The sequence below is a fragment of the Lactuca virosa genome, chromosome 9 (assembly GCF_052849685.1).
Source record: "Lactuca virosa cultivar CGN04683 chromosome 9, Lactuca_virosa_CGN04683_v6, whole genome shotgun sequence".
Classification (NCBI taxonomy): Eukaryota; Viridiplantae; Streptophyta; class Magnoliopsida; order Asterales; family Asteraceae; genus Lactuca; species Lactuca virosa.
In genome coordinates, this window is record NC_136434.1 from 268,311,584 (window position 1) to 268,330,150 (window position 18,567).

Genomic DNA, 18,567 nt, shown 5'->3' on the forward strand with positions numbered 1-18,567 from the left:
TGATTCAGATTGTTTATATAATGTTTTATGAGATTGTTATAACTTATTTAAATGTAGAATGTTTTTACAGGTTTTCTATTTAAAAGCAATTCATGAAATCTATAAAACTAGTATTGTAACAGTAGTTTAACATTGATTCGATAGATCCAAAAGGTTTGGATGATATGTATGTGTGGAATCGTCTTCTTGATTGGACATATAAATGAGAAATGCATTACCAAGTATCTACTTGGATAGAATTTTGGAAATCATTTGACCACAAGTACTATGAAAAATGCAAATCTTGTTCATCAAGATAAAATGATTAATACATCACTTGGTGATGTGAATATCTGTTGGAATTAGTTCACAATAATGGACCGTTCAGATTAACAAAAATGCATGGTAATACCAAATTTGTTTCCTTAAAAAAGGTAAGAATATGTTTATCTGAGTAAACATAATTTTGGAACCGTCTAAGGTGTTCAAAGCTCCCTCAAAACAGTGTTAAAATTTGATTGGGAAAAAGGATGAGATACTCAAATCCAATTAAGATAGTGAGCATCATAGTAAAAAGTTTAATAGTCATCTAAGGAATTGGAAAATAGTTTCACAAATCCTCACCCAAACCACTACCTCTAAACGTGTAATTAGATATAGAAACAAATCATTGTTTGATTAGGTTTCTGATGAGTCTTACTATGCTTACTAATAGTTCATGGATTGTACCATGAATAGTGTTACAAGGTTTTTTAGTCTGGCACCAACTAAGTAGGTTTATGAGAGACTCTATGAGATGTTGAGTAAGGTTCATTCCTCAATAGCAAATATGGAAGTATACGATTATGAGGATTATGCTCTTTGTGAAGCGCTCGATAATCTAGAGCTTGTAATAGAAATGCAGTATCTTGTTCGATATCTCAACAAGCCTTTTAGGTATTTTTTTTAACAAACACTATGAGAACAAAGCGTTTGTTGCTTGAAGGATAGTTTTCCAAGAGAGCGATCTGGTATCCAAAAGGTCTAGTAGGAGCCATATTGATCTTTATAACATTCTAGAGTCAACCAACAAAGAACCAAAGGTTGACCCTAACATTTAGTTCGATGTTTAAAGACCATTTGAAGAAACTGACTTATCTTTATCCCTTCCTTATAGATTTAATAGATGACAACACATGCCTAGTTATATATATACTATATTTTTGAGGTAAACGAGTCACTGGTAGATAACAGTAAGAGTATACAAGCTATCTAATGCTATGGCAGACCTTAAAGGTTGTAAGAGAAAACGAAGTCATGGAGAGCGAGATATAATCCATGTATGTATGAAACTTGGTTCATCATACCCTTGGCTTTCAAACTATTAAGTGTAAGTAGATCTTCAAGAAGAGGCACACATGGAGAGGAAAAAAAGCATATTCCAACCAGGATAGGTTGTGAAGGATGTGTAAGCTTATGGTGTTTAATTACGAATAGAAACAAACATATCATAATTAGAGTCTTTCTTTCAATCAGAGAATTTAAAGAGTTCAAATTTCAAGAAACGAATATGAGCCATATATATTTATCAAATCTTATAGGACGAATTTGAATATTTGTTCCACTGAGATAATTCAAGGTTTGGATTTCTAGAAACGAAGATGATCCATATATATGACAATGCTAGTGGGAGCACTATTGTCACCCTTGTAATATATATGGATAAGATACATTTCAAAGGAATAATGTTCAACTTAGAAAGTATAAAAGCTTAGCTGGATTTGGGAATTGGTTTCGCTATGAAAGACATGGGAGAAGCAGCACACATACACACATTAAATGTGAGGACCTATGGAGATAGATCTGAGAGATTCATAAGATTAAGCCAAAGTGCATTAAATATTGAGGAAACTAAAGATGCATAACTCCAAAAGAGTTTGTTCCATGCAATCGATCATGTATGCCATGTCATGTACTAGGTTTGGTGACTCATATGCCTCAAGCATGACAAGTCATATTAGATAAATTTGGCGATAATCAAAGATTCAAAATCAAGAACATTCCTAAGTTTCCTATGCGAAGTTCCATGTTAATAAAGATGATTCCTTACACTGTAAAATTCGTGCTTTTACTAAATGTTGAAGTATTAGCTTGGAAGAGTACCATGTAATACATCACAATGTATTTAATAACAAACTTAGAGTATTTTGGAGCTCGTCAGACTGCAAAGGAAGAATATGTAACCAAAAGAGATTCATTAGTGACATTAATGTTGAAAATAAATCATTGGTGGTCATTTTGAAGTGCCATGTGACTATAAGGGTGAATCTACCTTATGTAAGGATCCCAAGTCACACAAGGTTACATGGAACATACTCAGTACGTAACATCCCATTGATGGTATGTCAATTTTGAAGACATCAGAGTCAATAGAACCATATTGGAAGAGATTCTTCTCGATCCATTTTCTAAGCCAATGTCACTGAAAAAGTTTGATACTTAAACATGGTAAAAAGGCATAAGATTTGAAAATGAATTGGTTTGAGCAAATTTAGTTTAGTTTGTTTTATATTTGAGAACTTAAGCAGTATAAGTCTTCATCTGATTTGGCAGTAATTAAGTGGAGATCTTAATATATGATGGAGATCAGTCATTTCTTTAGTTTGTCATTATATTCTATTTTTGCATGTTTGGAACCTACCACCCAAGTATTAATTTATTCAAACATCCACGTGCAATGATACTCTTAGAAGTAACTAGTGATTTAAGACTATCATGAAGTATTAGTAGATTGTCTATAGTGATTGGACATAGCATAAAGATTGTGACTAACACTCATGAGTACTTAATGTGGATTTAAGTATTAGAATAACCCACACCTGGAGATTACTTCGTGGATAAAGTCACAAGTAATTATAAGATGATAACATTTCTTATTCTTCAAACATATATACATTAGGATTTTGCTTTACTAATTTGTTATGCATTGGTTTACTCAAACGTTGTTCGTAAATGGCAGTAATACAGTGTATGTCCATTTATGACATGACGAGTGGACAACAACTATGTAGTCAAAGTTTGTTTGTTCCTTATTCCCTACCATGAGAAGTGATATCTATGGGCCACTCGGTGATTTGGTGCTGACATATAAGCATTTGGCCGAACCCTGACAAAAATTAATGTGTTTAATTTAGTAGTATGATATAGTCGTCACAAGTATTTATTGTTAAACATAATATTGAAAACTAAGATGATACCTTATCCATGTCTCAGGTTCACACAAATATTTTGTAGAACATAGGAATATTTTATCTCTTATCTAAAGGCTGAAATTTGATTTGATCAGAGTTTGGCAGCTGCATTGGATGACACACTCTCAGTCGATTATTTGAAAGTATTAGACCTCGTATAGTTGATGACTTGTCTAATTGGGATACTGTTGGATATAATATCCAAGTTCATAATTACTGGTAATATTTATATTAATAATAGGGTCCTTTGGGTTTTACATGCAAGAGCAGAAATAATAACACTAGATTGAGAATAATTATAAGGATCTAGATTGTTAATTAATTAAATGAAACTTGTAGATCTAGAAGGGTTTCTAACACCTGAAATTTGAATTATAATGTATCTCTTTAATCTTATTTATGATAAGTTTGATTTAGTGTTTTATCAAAACCACGACACGGTGTGATGATGTTTACGGTTTGGATAAGTCACTAAGTGGCAACGCGGTCAAGGGTGGACCGAGACGCACTGGTGAATGTAACCAAAACCCTAGATCTCGAGCCTTGGGCCCAATATAAGGAATGTTAACCCCTAGGATTTCTCTAATCATCAACCTCCTTTCTCCAAAACAAATCCCAAGCTACCATCTTGCTTGTTGGAGTGTTTTGAAGCCTATAATGTCATTTTGAAGATGAGAGAAACCAAGTAAAGTTTGAAGAAGTTGGTTACAGAAAAGTATCGACCTCATTGTCACTTCTAGAGCATTATAAGTATCAATGTTTTTTGATTTTTTTATATTATGCTTAGATCTAAGATTTTGGTTGGGTTTTTTGGTCACTTTTGATCTATTCAGACTTATGTTCATGGAGTGAGAGCAACTCCCGAATTTTGGAAAGAAAATGTTCATGTTCTGGACTTTAGGTAGAAGAAAGATAGGTATACTTGGATTCTTTTGCAGTCATGCACAAGTTTAAGTGCTTAAATTGACTTAATCAAGTTAGGCTTGTAGATTAGGATATATCTAGTCATTGGAATTCATAAAGTCAGAAACTTTATGCATTAATTCACTGAGGTGAGTAAGATTTGAAGTTATGGGCCTTGATCTGTAATGATTAAGTGATTAATGAATTAGGTTTTTTGTGAGAGGGTCCACGGTGTAGATAAGGGATAGCCATCACACGGTGGCATAGAGTGTCCGCGATTGTTTTGTCATGGTGTGTCCAGTCCGCAACCATTATGTAGTTTGAGACGCGATGAGCGTTGACTTTTGACTCGTTTGACTTTTGGTAGGTTTCAAAAGAACTAGTTCAATTGTTTTAACTCAATAAAAAACCAAAAAAAATGTGTTTATAAAAACGTAAAAGCACATGTTACCCGTGAATAAAACACACTTCTTTATAATCTGTTGATGTGCGGTGATGTGATACTCATGATTCTAAATTATATTATAGTCGAGGTGATGTCATACTCATGATTCTTAAGCGTTACTTGAGTCGGGAATCATGTAGTTTTTTGCATGGTTGATTTACCATCTAGATTCATGATCCACAACAACCCTGTCATGAATTAGGATGAGCATCGAAAGGATTAAACATGCTATTGACATAAGTCAGTAAATCATGACAAATTTCAAAGTTTCATAGAGATTAAAACTAGAAACGTTTTACCTACGTAAATAGCCCTACGGTGTCATTATAACAAACCCTTCTCATCTTGGAGTGAAATATGGATCCTAGCCTCAACTAAATAATTTTGAATTATGTAATTTCTCTTTAAGGATTGTATCATAACTAAAATGGAACTTTAATTGATTGATGTATACAAACATGTCCACTATAAAGTTTCACTATTATAAGCACACATAAAACGATAAGCTAACTAGCACGACTCATTCTTAACTGAATTCGTCATTTGAGAATAGTTCTTATGTACGAAAAAAGAATGAATGTACCCTAGATGAAACTCTTCTTAAGGTTCCTCCAACTAATGAATTTTAAGGTGTACAATAGAGAAAATGTTAATTATACATCATAGATTGACAAATAAAAGTTACTCATAATTCCGCTAAGTTGGTGTTATATGTGACTCGAGTATTTGGATCATGTTCATGGAGAATTTAGAGCACTTGGAACTCAATGGAGCACTTGGGGTTCATGGAGCATGTTAAAAAGGAATGAATCATCTAAGAAAGCAATGCATCGTCAGATAATGGAATGAATCAAGTGCCAAAGGAACGGTTCATACATAAGGGGGTTCGGAGTACCTGGTGTTGGGTTTTCGTATACTACAACATCCTATGGTGCACATACAACCCTAAATACCTTGGATCTATGTTTTCACTAATTATACACGCAAATGGTTTCCAAGGTATTAATCTTACAACTAGCATGCATTTAACATAAAATTATAATATACTAGTTAGCATGACATACCTTTTGATGGAGCTTGAATTCTTGGTGTATTTGGCCTTAAAGAGCTTAGCCCCAATAGTGTGGAAGCCTCAAATGGAATCACAACACACCATGGACAAAGGATGAGCTTGAGAGAGAATTCCATGCACACAAAAGACACCATGAACTCTAAAAAGATACAAGTGGCGATTTTGGGTAATGAAGTATCTATTTATATGTGGGATTTCTAGGGTCATGGATATAACCCAAATCCATACCCATGGGTTTTATGATCCATGGTTCATGTGGCCCAACTCTTTATGTATCCATACATAAACTTGGTCCAACATGGATCATAAGCCCAACACATATAAATATAACTAATTATCATAATTAGTCCCCATAGATTTAATTAGTCTCTTTCGACCACTAAATTAATTCCAAATTAATTCTTGATCACTACTAATTAAAACATATGATTTCATATTAATATATTATTACTTATAATATATTAATAAACCATAAATAACCTTCTCTCAAAAGTCCATCCTAACAAATTGTCCTCATGATATGCAACCCAAATCGACCATGCTACTCTCGGGTCGAATACATACCAATAATAGTTATGGGCTTAGACACCTAATCCAACAGTCTCCCACTTGGATAAGTCTAAAACTATTATTCAAGTATGACTCCAAGATCACGACTAGCAATCGTAGCTCTTAAAGCCGCTGTCAAACTCTGAACAAATCAAATGACATGTCCATTAGATAAGGGATCATATATTCCTCCATTCTAGATATCATATGGACTGAGACATGGATTAAAATCATTCTCTTTGTCCATTTGTTGTTTCCCGATTTCCAATTTATGACGACTAACTAATTGAACAAATCAAATCAGTCCAGGCCCGGCCAAGCACTTATGTTTGTCATCACCAAATCATCGAGGGGCCCACAGATATCGCTTTTATCCCGAAGGTAAAAGGAATGGATAAACTTCGACTCATATGGCTTGTTCTACTACTTGTTGAATCATACACAAAGGCACATTTTATAACATCGAGTTACCAATGCGTTTTCGTGCAATCAATGTATAACCAACTCATAGTAACAACTCATATCTCTAGGTTTGAAGAATATAAGATATTATCGTCTCATGATCACTCGTGATAAAATCCATGAAGTGATTCCAATGAGCGCGGGTTGAATCCAATACTCAGAACTTATGAGCACTCATGAGTGTTGTAGCCCTTTGTCCAACATCTTAGACCTCTACAAGCCAACCCATGACAGTCTTAATTCATATCTACTTCCAACATATGACCGACTGTGGATGGTTTGAATAACTTAGTCATCCAGAACAATGACCTAGTTTATTCTGGAAGTCAAAACATGCAAAATGAAACACAAGAATAATTGAATCGAATATGGTATCAAAACCTATGAACATAAATAAAACACCTTTTATTTATCACCATATGATTACACATTATTCATTGTATACTGTTTCAGCTATCAACTTTATTCTTGAATTTAAAACAATAGTTGTCCCATGCTCCAAGCATGTACACTATGTTTTCTAAACACTAGTCATGCCATACACCAAGTATGCATACTATGTTGGTCTATGATCTTAACTTTGTGAAATAGATCAATTGAACATAACTCCAATGATCCTCTTTTCATAGTTCCAAATCCTTACTACAAATGCAAGAATTCCAAATTCATGCCATTTACTGAAATCTGTTAGATTCTAAACTTATATGCATTGATGCTCTTGTAATGATTATGCACAAAGTCAGATAGACTTGACAACAAACATTACAGAGCATTCCAAAGGAGATCAACTCCTTGGAAACATCCTTCTTGCATTAAGTTTCCTAATCTTACACAGATTGAATAATTTCTAACTTTGAAACATTTCCATATTCCATTTTGACTATCACTTCTGAACAAGAGTTTCCTCCTTACAGATTATGTCAATATGGTCCTTCCAGAATTATCATTATACTTCCAACTGTCCTTGAGCAACCAGTCTTTGGTAAACCTTAGATTGTCCTCGACAATTGTTTAATCCTTTTAGTCATATCCAATTATAGACCTTTTCCCTTCTTAATGCCCCAGGCATTTGGAAAATTTTAGAAAGGATGAATATAGCACATGCAATCGATCCTATATCCGAAGCATATGGGACACGATTCATGATGTATCACATAAAGACTAAACCAGTCTTTTGCTATAATATTTCCATTTCAATTTGCCAAGTTCTCATAATTCAGATTATGAAAAAGGGATGTCGTAATCATAATCGAATTTTAGAACGAAATAATGGACCCTATATTAGAATTTTCTTATGTTGAGCCATTCCAACATAACATTCATATATATACTTGACTAAATACGATTAAAACCTCAATCTAAGCTTTTAGATTTGAGATGAAGTATAATTTCCTCTCCCTTAATTATAGCAAAACAACTTTTTCCCAATTGAAACCTTTTGTTTTCTATAATTAACATTGCTAACTTGTAACCTTTATCATAATTATCATGCTCCCACTAACATGATGATTATTAGCATAACACTTATGCTCCCACTAGCTTTGACATGTACTCAGAAATCAGTTGAACTTCTAGAAAAAACAATACTTTATTGACTTTCTTACCAAAGTTCAGATTTCTGATTCTAGATTGCTTTGATAAAACTTTATCAATATCATACACCTTATCTTAGATAGCTCACAGGTGTGTCTAAACAATTTCAGAACTATGAAAAGGGATGTCGTAATCATAGTCTCAATTGTTTAGACCTTTGCCACTTCTCACAAGTCCATGTTAGTGTGCCGGTTAACCACACAGCTCCACTAACGACTTTGAGAATGCAAATATCACAATTGCTATCTACTTCAAATCTACTTGGTGGAAGTGTTTCCCCACCATCATTTTCATGAATCGGAGAGAAACCTTATGACCCTTAGATTTAATGGTGTATGTGTTCTTATCCATGTGAATTGTCAAAACCATAGTCACAAGACAAGGATAATGACAAATCCAAACTCATATGGACTGAACTCAATCTTAATTTCTTGCCACCTGGCAGCTCAAGGGCCTGCCATTGCTTCCAAGTTGTTGTGCAACCAATTGAGAACTCTAAGAACTCATATGCAAAGCCAACTTTAACTGGAATGGGCACAGAATAAGTCAACACGATAGGTTATAAACCTCAAGTCGTGTGCTAGTGAAGAACTTCAGGTTTTATTCTTGATTAGTTCTTGAGACTTTCAAGACCTTTAAGACTCCCACTGTCCTCTTGACATATAAGACTTTCTTGTCAGATATTCAAGAGATAGTGTGGATTCTAATCAAGACAAACACTTCACACAATTGGCCTTAGTTGGTCTTTGTTTTATCCAAAACATCACAACTTACCAATTTCAAATGTACAAGAGTAGAAAACTTTTACTCTTACATTTGATAAGTGTTTTAAACCTTCTTTAAGACATGTCACTCAAGTTACAATCTTAGAGTATAACTCTAAGAATTGTTTTTGGAACGAAGTATGAATCATCTTCTTGATTTAACCACTTCAATAATTCATAACTCCTCTTCTTAACTATCAGAATGCACTTAGAGGATGAATTGTGATAAGGTCTCAAAATCATTAAGATGGTCTTAAAACATGATACTAAAGTACTCTCCCATCTTTTCAGATTTGAGAAACTTTTATCTTTCTGCCTAAATTGATTCTTCTTATTCACTCTGCCATACATTGGAACCTTTTCCAATGTCTTAGAATTACACTTAAGCTTGTAAGTATAACCATATTTACTGAGCTATATTAAATTATGACGAATAGTCTTATCGATCTTTTGTGGGGGACTCTGACCAGTGCACAAGAATGTGTACCCGATCCCTTAGTCCTTCACTTGACTCACACACCCATGTGAACAAGTAGTTAGTCTTAATTTTTCCAATGCTCGAAAGTTCTCATTCATCATGCTATACAACTTGCATGATTCCAAGTTTCTATCCAACTGAAACTTGGGTGATGAGAATCTTTCCTTATTTGGTAAATTTAGACACTACCACAAATGAAAGAATCAAATTCATATTTCCACTCTTGCTCTTAATGGAATCTTATAAGCAACACAGATTTTCACAAATGCCATTGTAAGGATATTTTTAAAATAAATAAAATCAAAAGATTTACCTTTTATTTTAAAACTTTGCGGAAAAACTTATGCTTACAATCTATATGAAAACTTGTTGTTATCTATTCCTAAGCAAAATATCATAACTCCTAAGAAGGAGCTCAAGAATCCGATCTTCAAACTATGCGATAGAAATCCATCTACGCGATCAGATTCAACATATTCTTTCTTTAAGTTTCTTCATTTTTCTTTGATTCTTAAAACATCAACATGTGACCCAGTCACATCATGTATCAAGAATCTCAGAATAGAAACTTAGCAGAGTTAGATAGTGGACTTTACCTGAAGTAGAGTCAAACTTATTGACTTTAACATCCTAAGGTAAATTTGGCAGATTCGCAACCAATGCCCCTTTCTTTGGAAATATAAACATATGGACCCTTTTGTAATGGGACTATCTCAGACTTAGCTTCTCTCTTTACCATTTGGTCAACCGAGTTGACTATGGCCGATCCATTTCCATTGGGAAGAGAATGCTTTTTTGGATTCCCAGTGTCATCATTGTCAATGTCCATAAAGTTTTTAGGAAGTTGATCTTAGCAAATAGATAAGATCATTAAGGGTCTTGTTATAGTCTGTTTCATAGGTGTTCCAAAAGAACTCACTATGTGACTTAGAAAGTAGTTGAGCCACCAACTTTCTCAAGACTTTGACACCCAACTCTCTCGGCTTGTCAATATGTGACTACATCTCCAAGATGTGATCACACATAGACCTTTGCTTGCCAATAGGGCTTGAGTGACCTTAAACTTTTCAGGAACTCGTGGGTTAGGGAGAATAATTGGAGGAGGTGAAAGAAGTATGATTTCCATGGGACATCATCTTCATTTAGGAAAGCTTGTTTCAAGAGATTTGGGAAGATCATAAATGTCTAAACCAGACATCTTTTGGGAGATACTCAAGATAGTTGATTTAAAGTCCTTAACATAACACCCAATATGAAATAATAAGGCTAGGACCCAACACAATACTTTTATAACTTGGAAGAGGGATGCCGAATCCAAGCTATAAAATATTTGAAGGTAGGCGAATGACGATTCACCAATTTCCACCATGAAAATGAAATATATATTATTAGGTTTTAATTGGTTTTTGAAACTCCTAGATCTTTGAGATTCATTGAACTGTTCAATGGCATGTTTCAATCTCGAGTGTGCCCTTCAGGTTTTGTGACTGGGATGCCGAGGATCACAAAACAAGGTGTGAAGTAACCATGCAAATTACTTGGTACCCTTAAGTGTTTACCCCTCAATCGATGTGTCGGTTAACCACACACGCTCCATCGATACTATGATAAACATTAGGTTGCCCTTTGCCTACCTTGTTAAATACGAGTTAGTGTGCCGGTTAACCACACACGCTCCACTAACCGACTTAAACAAAGTGCAAAGTGTAATTTCATGGATTAGCACCTTATTCACTTTTTCCTAAGTAACTAAGATTGGGTATTTATAAAAGGTTTAGTTACTTAGTATTTATCATTAATACTTTTAATGAAGGGAGAATTATAGTCCTTGTCCTACCGGTTCGGCTAACGACCCTCCTAATTATAGTCCTTGTCCTACCCGTTCGGCTAACGACCCTCCACCGGTCACGGAAGCGGTGGGTGAGAGTGGACACCCATTAAACTGCCATTTTATAGGCAGTAACCTTATACCCCCCTTATAGACCGGCTTCGTGAATGAGGCCTACTAACGGTAAGACTGACTTTGTTCTTATACATATATATATATATATATATATATATATATATATATATATATATATATATATATATATATATATATATAAGTATTAACTATTAATATTATAATAGTATAAGGGTGTATTTTAAACATTTAAAATACTTGGTGGTTTAATCTATTAATTAAACTATACTCTTAATTTAATTAAACTTAAACCATGTCTTTATGGAATTATTAACTCTTTTAATTAGACACTTTAATTAATTTAATGAAGTCCATAAAGTTTGAACTTTAACTTTTAAAATTCTTGGGTTTGGAATTAAAGTGTATATGGGGTTTGACTTTACAAATTCCAAAACTTGAGGACAAGTTTTGAACAATTCAAAAAACTTATGGTTTCCATAACTTATGAATTTTAAAGTGGTTTAATGGAAAAAACCCTTCAAGTTCCATAACTTGTAGACAAGTTATGGAAGACTTTGAAAGCATTAAAAATGTGACTCTTCATTTTTTCATAACTTATGGAATTTTTATGGGTTTTAAATTCATAAATGTGACTTTTCATGTAACTTGAGGACAAGTTACAAAAACACATATTATGAACAACTTCAAGATTAATTTGGATTGAAAACAACTATCTCATAATTTTTCCTATTAATCTAAACAAACTCATAAACATGAACATTCATAATCAACATTTTTCAAGCATCATATAAACATGTATAAAACTTGAAACTTTGATTATTATCCTTTATTTGGATGAGAATAAACATTACCATAGTATCAAAAAACAAATTTTATGAACAAAAACACTTTGCGGTAATGATTCTAATCCAAAACAGGCCAAAAAACTCGAAGATAAGCTGTCAGGGGGTCCAACTCGTCGAGTGCATGAACCAACTCGACGAGTTGGATGAATTTGTTCATGGACTCGTCGAGTCCATCACTGGACTCGTCGAGTCCATCACTGGACTCGTCGAGTCTGTTGTCCCGACAGAAAAAATTCGATTTTTTTCAGTTTTTTTTTTCAGCAACTTGCATCAAGTATAATTGAAAACAACCCATGGCTCTGATACCACTGTTGGGTTTTCGTATACTACAACATCCTATGGTGCACATACAACCCTAAATACCTTGGATCTATGTTTTCACTAATTATACACGCAAATGGTTTCCAAGGTATTAATCTTACAACTAGCATGCATTTAACATAAAATTATAATATACTAGTTAGCATGACATACCTTTTGATGGAGCTTGAATTCTTGGTGTATTTGGCCTTAAAGAGCTTAGCCCCAATAGTGTGGAAGCCTCAAATGGAATCACAACACACCATGGACAAATGATGAGCTTGAGAGAGAATTGCATGCACACAAAAGACACCATGAACTCTAAAAAGATACAAGTGGCGATTTTGGGCAATGAAGTATCTATTTATATGTGGGATTTCTAGGGTCATGGATATAACCCAAATCCATACCCATGGGTTTTATGATCCATGGTTCATGTGGCCCAACTCTTTATGTATCCATACATAAACTTGGTCCAACATGGATCATAAGCCCAACACATATAAATATAACTAATTATCATAATTAGTCCCCATAGATTTAATTAGTCTCTTTCGACCACTAAATTAATTCCAAATTAATTCTTGATCACTACTAATTAAAACATATGATTTCATATTAATATATTATTACTTATAATATATTAATAAACCATAAATAACCTTCTCTCAAAAGTCCATCCTAACAAATTGTCCTGATGATATGCAACCCAAATGGACCATGCTACTCTCGGGTCGAATACATACCAATAATAGTTATGGGCTTAGACACCTAATCCAACACCTGGAAGAGGTTTGGTGCACTTGGGAGTGATATGGAGCAACAAGGGAACCTTTTGCACCATATGTTGAAGGGATGGGCCAAGAAGGAGGTTATTACACCAATGGCATTCCTTCTTGAGCCATTATACTCCCTCTTGCGCCATGAGGAGTTCCTCTTGCACCGTGAGGATCCCTCTTGTGCCATGGGGTACTCCTGTTGAGCCATGGAGTATGCTCTTGCACCATGCATGGCCTTGTTGTTCCATGTATATTCCTTTTGCACCAAGGTGGTGTTGTTGCTCCAATCTTGATGTTCTTGTGCCACACATGAATCCTTTTATGCCATCCATACACTTTTTGCGCCATCATGGTGCAAGTTGGACCATCTTAGTCCTTGATTGGCAAAGTATGCTATGAAGTCCTCTATGATGCTCAAGAATGTTCCAGAAGATGTTGTGTGGCACAATTGATGGGTTTTGAGCACTATAACAATCCTATGGTGCACATACAACCCTAAATGCTTTTGATCTAAGTTTTCTCAAGTTATACATGCAATTTCATTTTATCCAAAGCATGAACCCTAGCTAGCATACAATTGGAGATTTAAAACATATAAACTAGTTAGATGAATACCTCTTTGTTGTAGCTTGTAGTTTATGGCCTTTCAAGAGCTTAGTACCTCAAATGTGATACCTCAAATGAGTCATAATCACCAAAAGCAAAAGGAGGCTTATGAGAGAGGTTAGGAAGCACCAAAATCGGCTAGGGTTTCACCTTGGAAATGATTGGCCGATTTTGGGAAGGCTAGGGGTTCAATTTATAGTGTGGAATCCTTAGGGTTTCTTACATAAAACCCTAATTTACTTAACCCTTTAAGTATACCAATAATCCATATGATAGGCCCTTTGGACTAAATCTTCATGGACTCTCACATAGATTTATTCCATCCCTAATCAACATGGATCATTAGTCCAAACTATAAGTATTACTGATTTACCTAATCAATCCCTATAAATTTAATCAGTCTCTTTTGATCACTAAATTAATTCCAAATTAATTATTGATCAATACCAATTAAATAATATGATTTCTCAATTAATATATTATTCATATAATATATTAATAAATCACAAATAACCTCTCTCTAAAAAATCTATCCTATCAAATTGCTCCGGTGAAGGCAACCCAAAAGGACCATGCTATTATCGGGTCAAGTACATACCAATTATAGTTATCGGCTTAGACACCTAATCCAACAGTCTCCCACTTGGTTAAGTCTAATAACTATAACTGCCAATGCAACTTTAAAATCCGATTATCAATCGTAGCTCTCAAAAGTCGCTTCCCAACTCTGATCTAGTTAATGACTTGTCCTTTAGATAAGGGATAATATAATCCTCTGTTCTTCAAGATATCGTGTGGACAAAGACATGGAATATAGTCATACTCATTGTCCAACAGTTTGTTTCCCGATTTCTGATTTGTTTGACATAGAACTTAATTGAACACATCAATTGAGTCCTGACCGGGCCCGACACATAAGTCAAAACAAAATCATCGAGGGGCCCAAGGTATTGCTTTTAATCCTCTTAGGATAAAAGGAATAGATAAACTTCGACTTATATGCTTGTACTAATTACTTGTTAAATTATACACAACAACACATTTTATAACATCAAGTTACTGATACGTTTTCGTACTATCATTGCACAACCAACTCGTAATCAACAACTCATATATCTTGGTTTGAAGACCACAAGATATTATCGTCTCACAATCACTCGTGATAAATTCCATGAAGTGATTCATGTGAGCGTGCGCTTAATCCAATACTCAAATCTTATTTCAGGAGCACTAATGAACGTTGTAGTAAGCTTTTGCTATGTCTAAAAACTTTAGACAATGTACAAGCCAATTCATGACAGTCTAACTTCATAACCTACTTCCAAAGTATGATTGACTGTGGATAGTTCGAATAATCATATTATTCTGGAAGTCAAAACATGCAAAAAGTGAAACATAAAATAAACAATTGACAGAAGACAGTAAACTTTACTTATAAATAAAACTCTTATTATTTAATCATCAAATGTCAATTACATTTATTAATTACAAGTTTCTAACTGCCTATCTAATCACTAAAACTAATATCGTCCCTTAGGCCAATTCTCTTAGCATGCTGCAAATGCTAAACCCTACTCAGTCCCTTCGTAAAGGGATCTGCTGGGTTATCCTCTGACGATACCCTCTTCACTACGAGGAGTCCCTTTTCTACTCGATGTCTTATGAAGTGATATTTTCTATCGATGTGCCTGGATCTGCCATGATCCATCGGTTCCTTGGTTAAGGCGACTGCTCCCTCGTTGTCACAGAAAATCTCCATAGGCTCCTTTACAACTGGTACAACTCCAAGGTCTCCGATGAAGTTCTTTAGCCATATTGCCTCCTTCGACGCTTCGCTCGCTGCTATGTACTCTAATTCGCACGTTGAATCAACTACAGTCTCCTGTTTGGAACATTTCCATGTTACTGCTCCTCCATTCAGGGTAAAATACCCAGCCCGACTGAGAGCGGAAATTATCTTTGTCGGTCTGAAAGCTGGTGTCACTATACCCTGTCACTCTCAAGTCATCACTCCCACCGAGGGTAAGGACCCAGTCCTTAGTCCTCCGCAGGTTCTTAAGAATGTTCTTTACTGCTATCCAGTGAGTTCTACTAGTATTCCCTTGATATCGACTAACCATGCTCAGGGCAAAAGCCACACCAGGGCAAGTACATGTCATAACATACATGATCGAGCCAACGACAGAAGCATATGGTACTCGACTCATTTCTGCTATTTCGGCATCGGTACTCGGACTCTGAGTCTTACTCAGTTTGGTATTGCTCTGGATATGCAATTCTCCTTACTTGGAATTCTCCATGTTGAAACGTTTCAACACCTTGTCCAAGTAGGTACTTTGACTAAGTCCTATTAGTCTTTTACTCCTATTTCTCAATATCCTAATCCCTAGAATGTAAGCAGCTTCCCCGAGGTCCTTCATAGTGAAACACTTCCCAAGCCAGGACTTAACTTCCTGCAAGGTTGGAACGTCGTTTCCTATGAGTAGTATGTCATCCACATACAATACCAGAAAGCTAACTATACTGCCACTAGCCTTAACATATACGCATGACTCATCCTCGCTTCTCGAAAAACCAAACTCTTTGACTTTCTCATCGAAACAAAGATTCCATCTGCGAGATGCTTGCTTTAATCCATACATGGATTTCTCAAGCTTACACACTCTATTAGGGTACTTCGCATCTATAAAACCCTCTGGCTGACTCATGTAAACATCTTCAGCCAGCTTCCCATTAAGGAAAGCAGTTTTGACATCCATCTGCCATATTTCATAATCATGAAACGTAGCTATGGCTAGCATAACCCTTATAGACTTGATCATCACTACTAGTGAGAAGGTCTCGTCATAGTCAACTCCAGGAGTTTGAGTAAAGGCCTTCGCAACCAGTCGCGCCTTATATGTGTGTACCTTCCCATCCATGTCGGTCTTCTTCTTGAAGATCCACTTGCACCCGACCGTCTTACAACCTGGTACATTGTCAACCAAGCTCCAAACTTGATTGTCATACATAGACTGAATCTTGCTGTCCATCGCCTCTTTCCACTTCGCAGGCTCTTAGAATGCCATGGCTTCCTTGTAGTTATTAGGTTCATCCAAATTTACCAGTGTGCTATCACTGATAAACATATCACCTTCAGTTGTTATATGAAAACCATACAACACATGTGGAACACTAACTCTACTAGAACGTCTCAGAGGTAAGGACTGGTCAGCTGGTTCAACAGGAGTCTCATCCTCAGGTTGAGTGCTAGTGTTTGAGGTTCCTTCATCGCTTAACTCTTGAAGCTATTCAAGGTTAATTTTCCTCCCACTATCCTCTTGGCATATGAGTTCTATTTCACAAAAGACACCCCTTCGCGCTACGAAGACCACGTTCTCACTAGGTCTATAGAACAAATATCCAAAGGATTTCTATGGGTAGCCGATGAAAATACAACGCTCACTACATGGTTCGAGCTTGTCGTGAGTCTCTCGTCTTATGAAAGCCTCACAACCCCAAACCTTGATATACGCTAACAAGGGAACCTTTCCTGTCCACATTTCGTGAGGTATTTTGGCAACCTTCTTAGTTGGGACTAGATTAATTATATGGGCGGCAGTCTCTAAGGCATACCCCCAGAATGAGATAGCTAATGAAGCTCGACTCATCATGGAATGAACCATGTCCAACAAGTTTCGATTGCGCCTTTCAGCCACACCATTAATCTGCGGTGTCCTAGGTGGCGTCAATTGTGAAACAAGTTCCACATTCTTTAATATAGTCATGGAATTCAATACTAATATACTCACTACCTTGATCGGATCGGAGCATCTTTATCTTCCTGCCCAATTGATTCTCCACTTCTTGCTTAAACTCTTTGAACTTTTCAAACGTTTCCAACTTGTGCTTGATTAAGTAGATATATCCATATCTACTATAATCGTCGGTAAAAGTTACATAGAAGCGGTTAGCATCCCTTGTGGCGAATCTGAAGGTTCCACACACATCGGTGTGTATGATATCCAACAAACCCTCACCTCTTTCACAAGTACCTCTTTCACATCGGTGAGTTCTATTTCACAAAAGACACCCCTTCGCGCTACGAAGACCACGTTCTCACTAGGTCTATAGAACAAATATCCAAAGGATTTCTATGGGTAGCCGATGAAAATACAACGCTCACTACATGGTTCGAGCTTGTCGTGAGTCTCTCGTCTTATGAAAGCCTCACAACCCCAAACCTTGATATACGCTAACAAGGGAACCTTTCCTGTCCACATTTCGTGAGGTATTTTGGCAACCTTCTTAGTTGGGACTAGATTAATTATATGGGCGGCAGTCTCTAAGGCATACCCCCAGAATGAGATAGCTAATGAAGCTCGACTCATCATGGAATGAACCATGTCCAACAAGTTTCGATTGCGCCTTTCAGCCACACCATTAATCTGCGGTGTCCTAGGTGGCGTCAATTGTGAAACAAGTTCCACATTCTTTAATATAGTCATGGAATTCAATACTAATATACTCACTACCTTGATCGGATCGGAGCATCTTTATCTTCCTGCCCAATTGATTCTCCACTTCTTGCTTAAACTCTTTGAACTTTTCAAACGTTTCCAACTTGTGCTTGATTAAGTAGATATATCCATATCTACT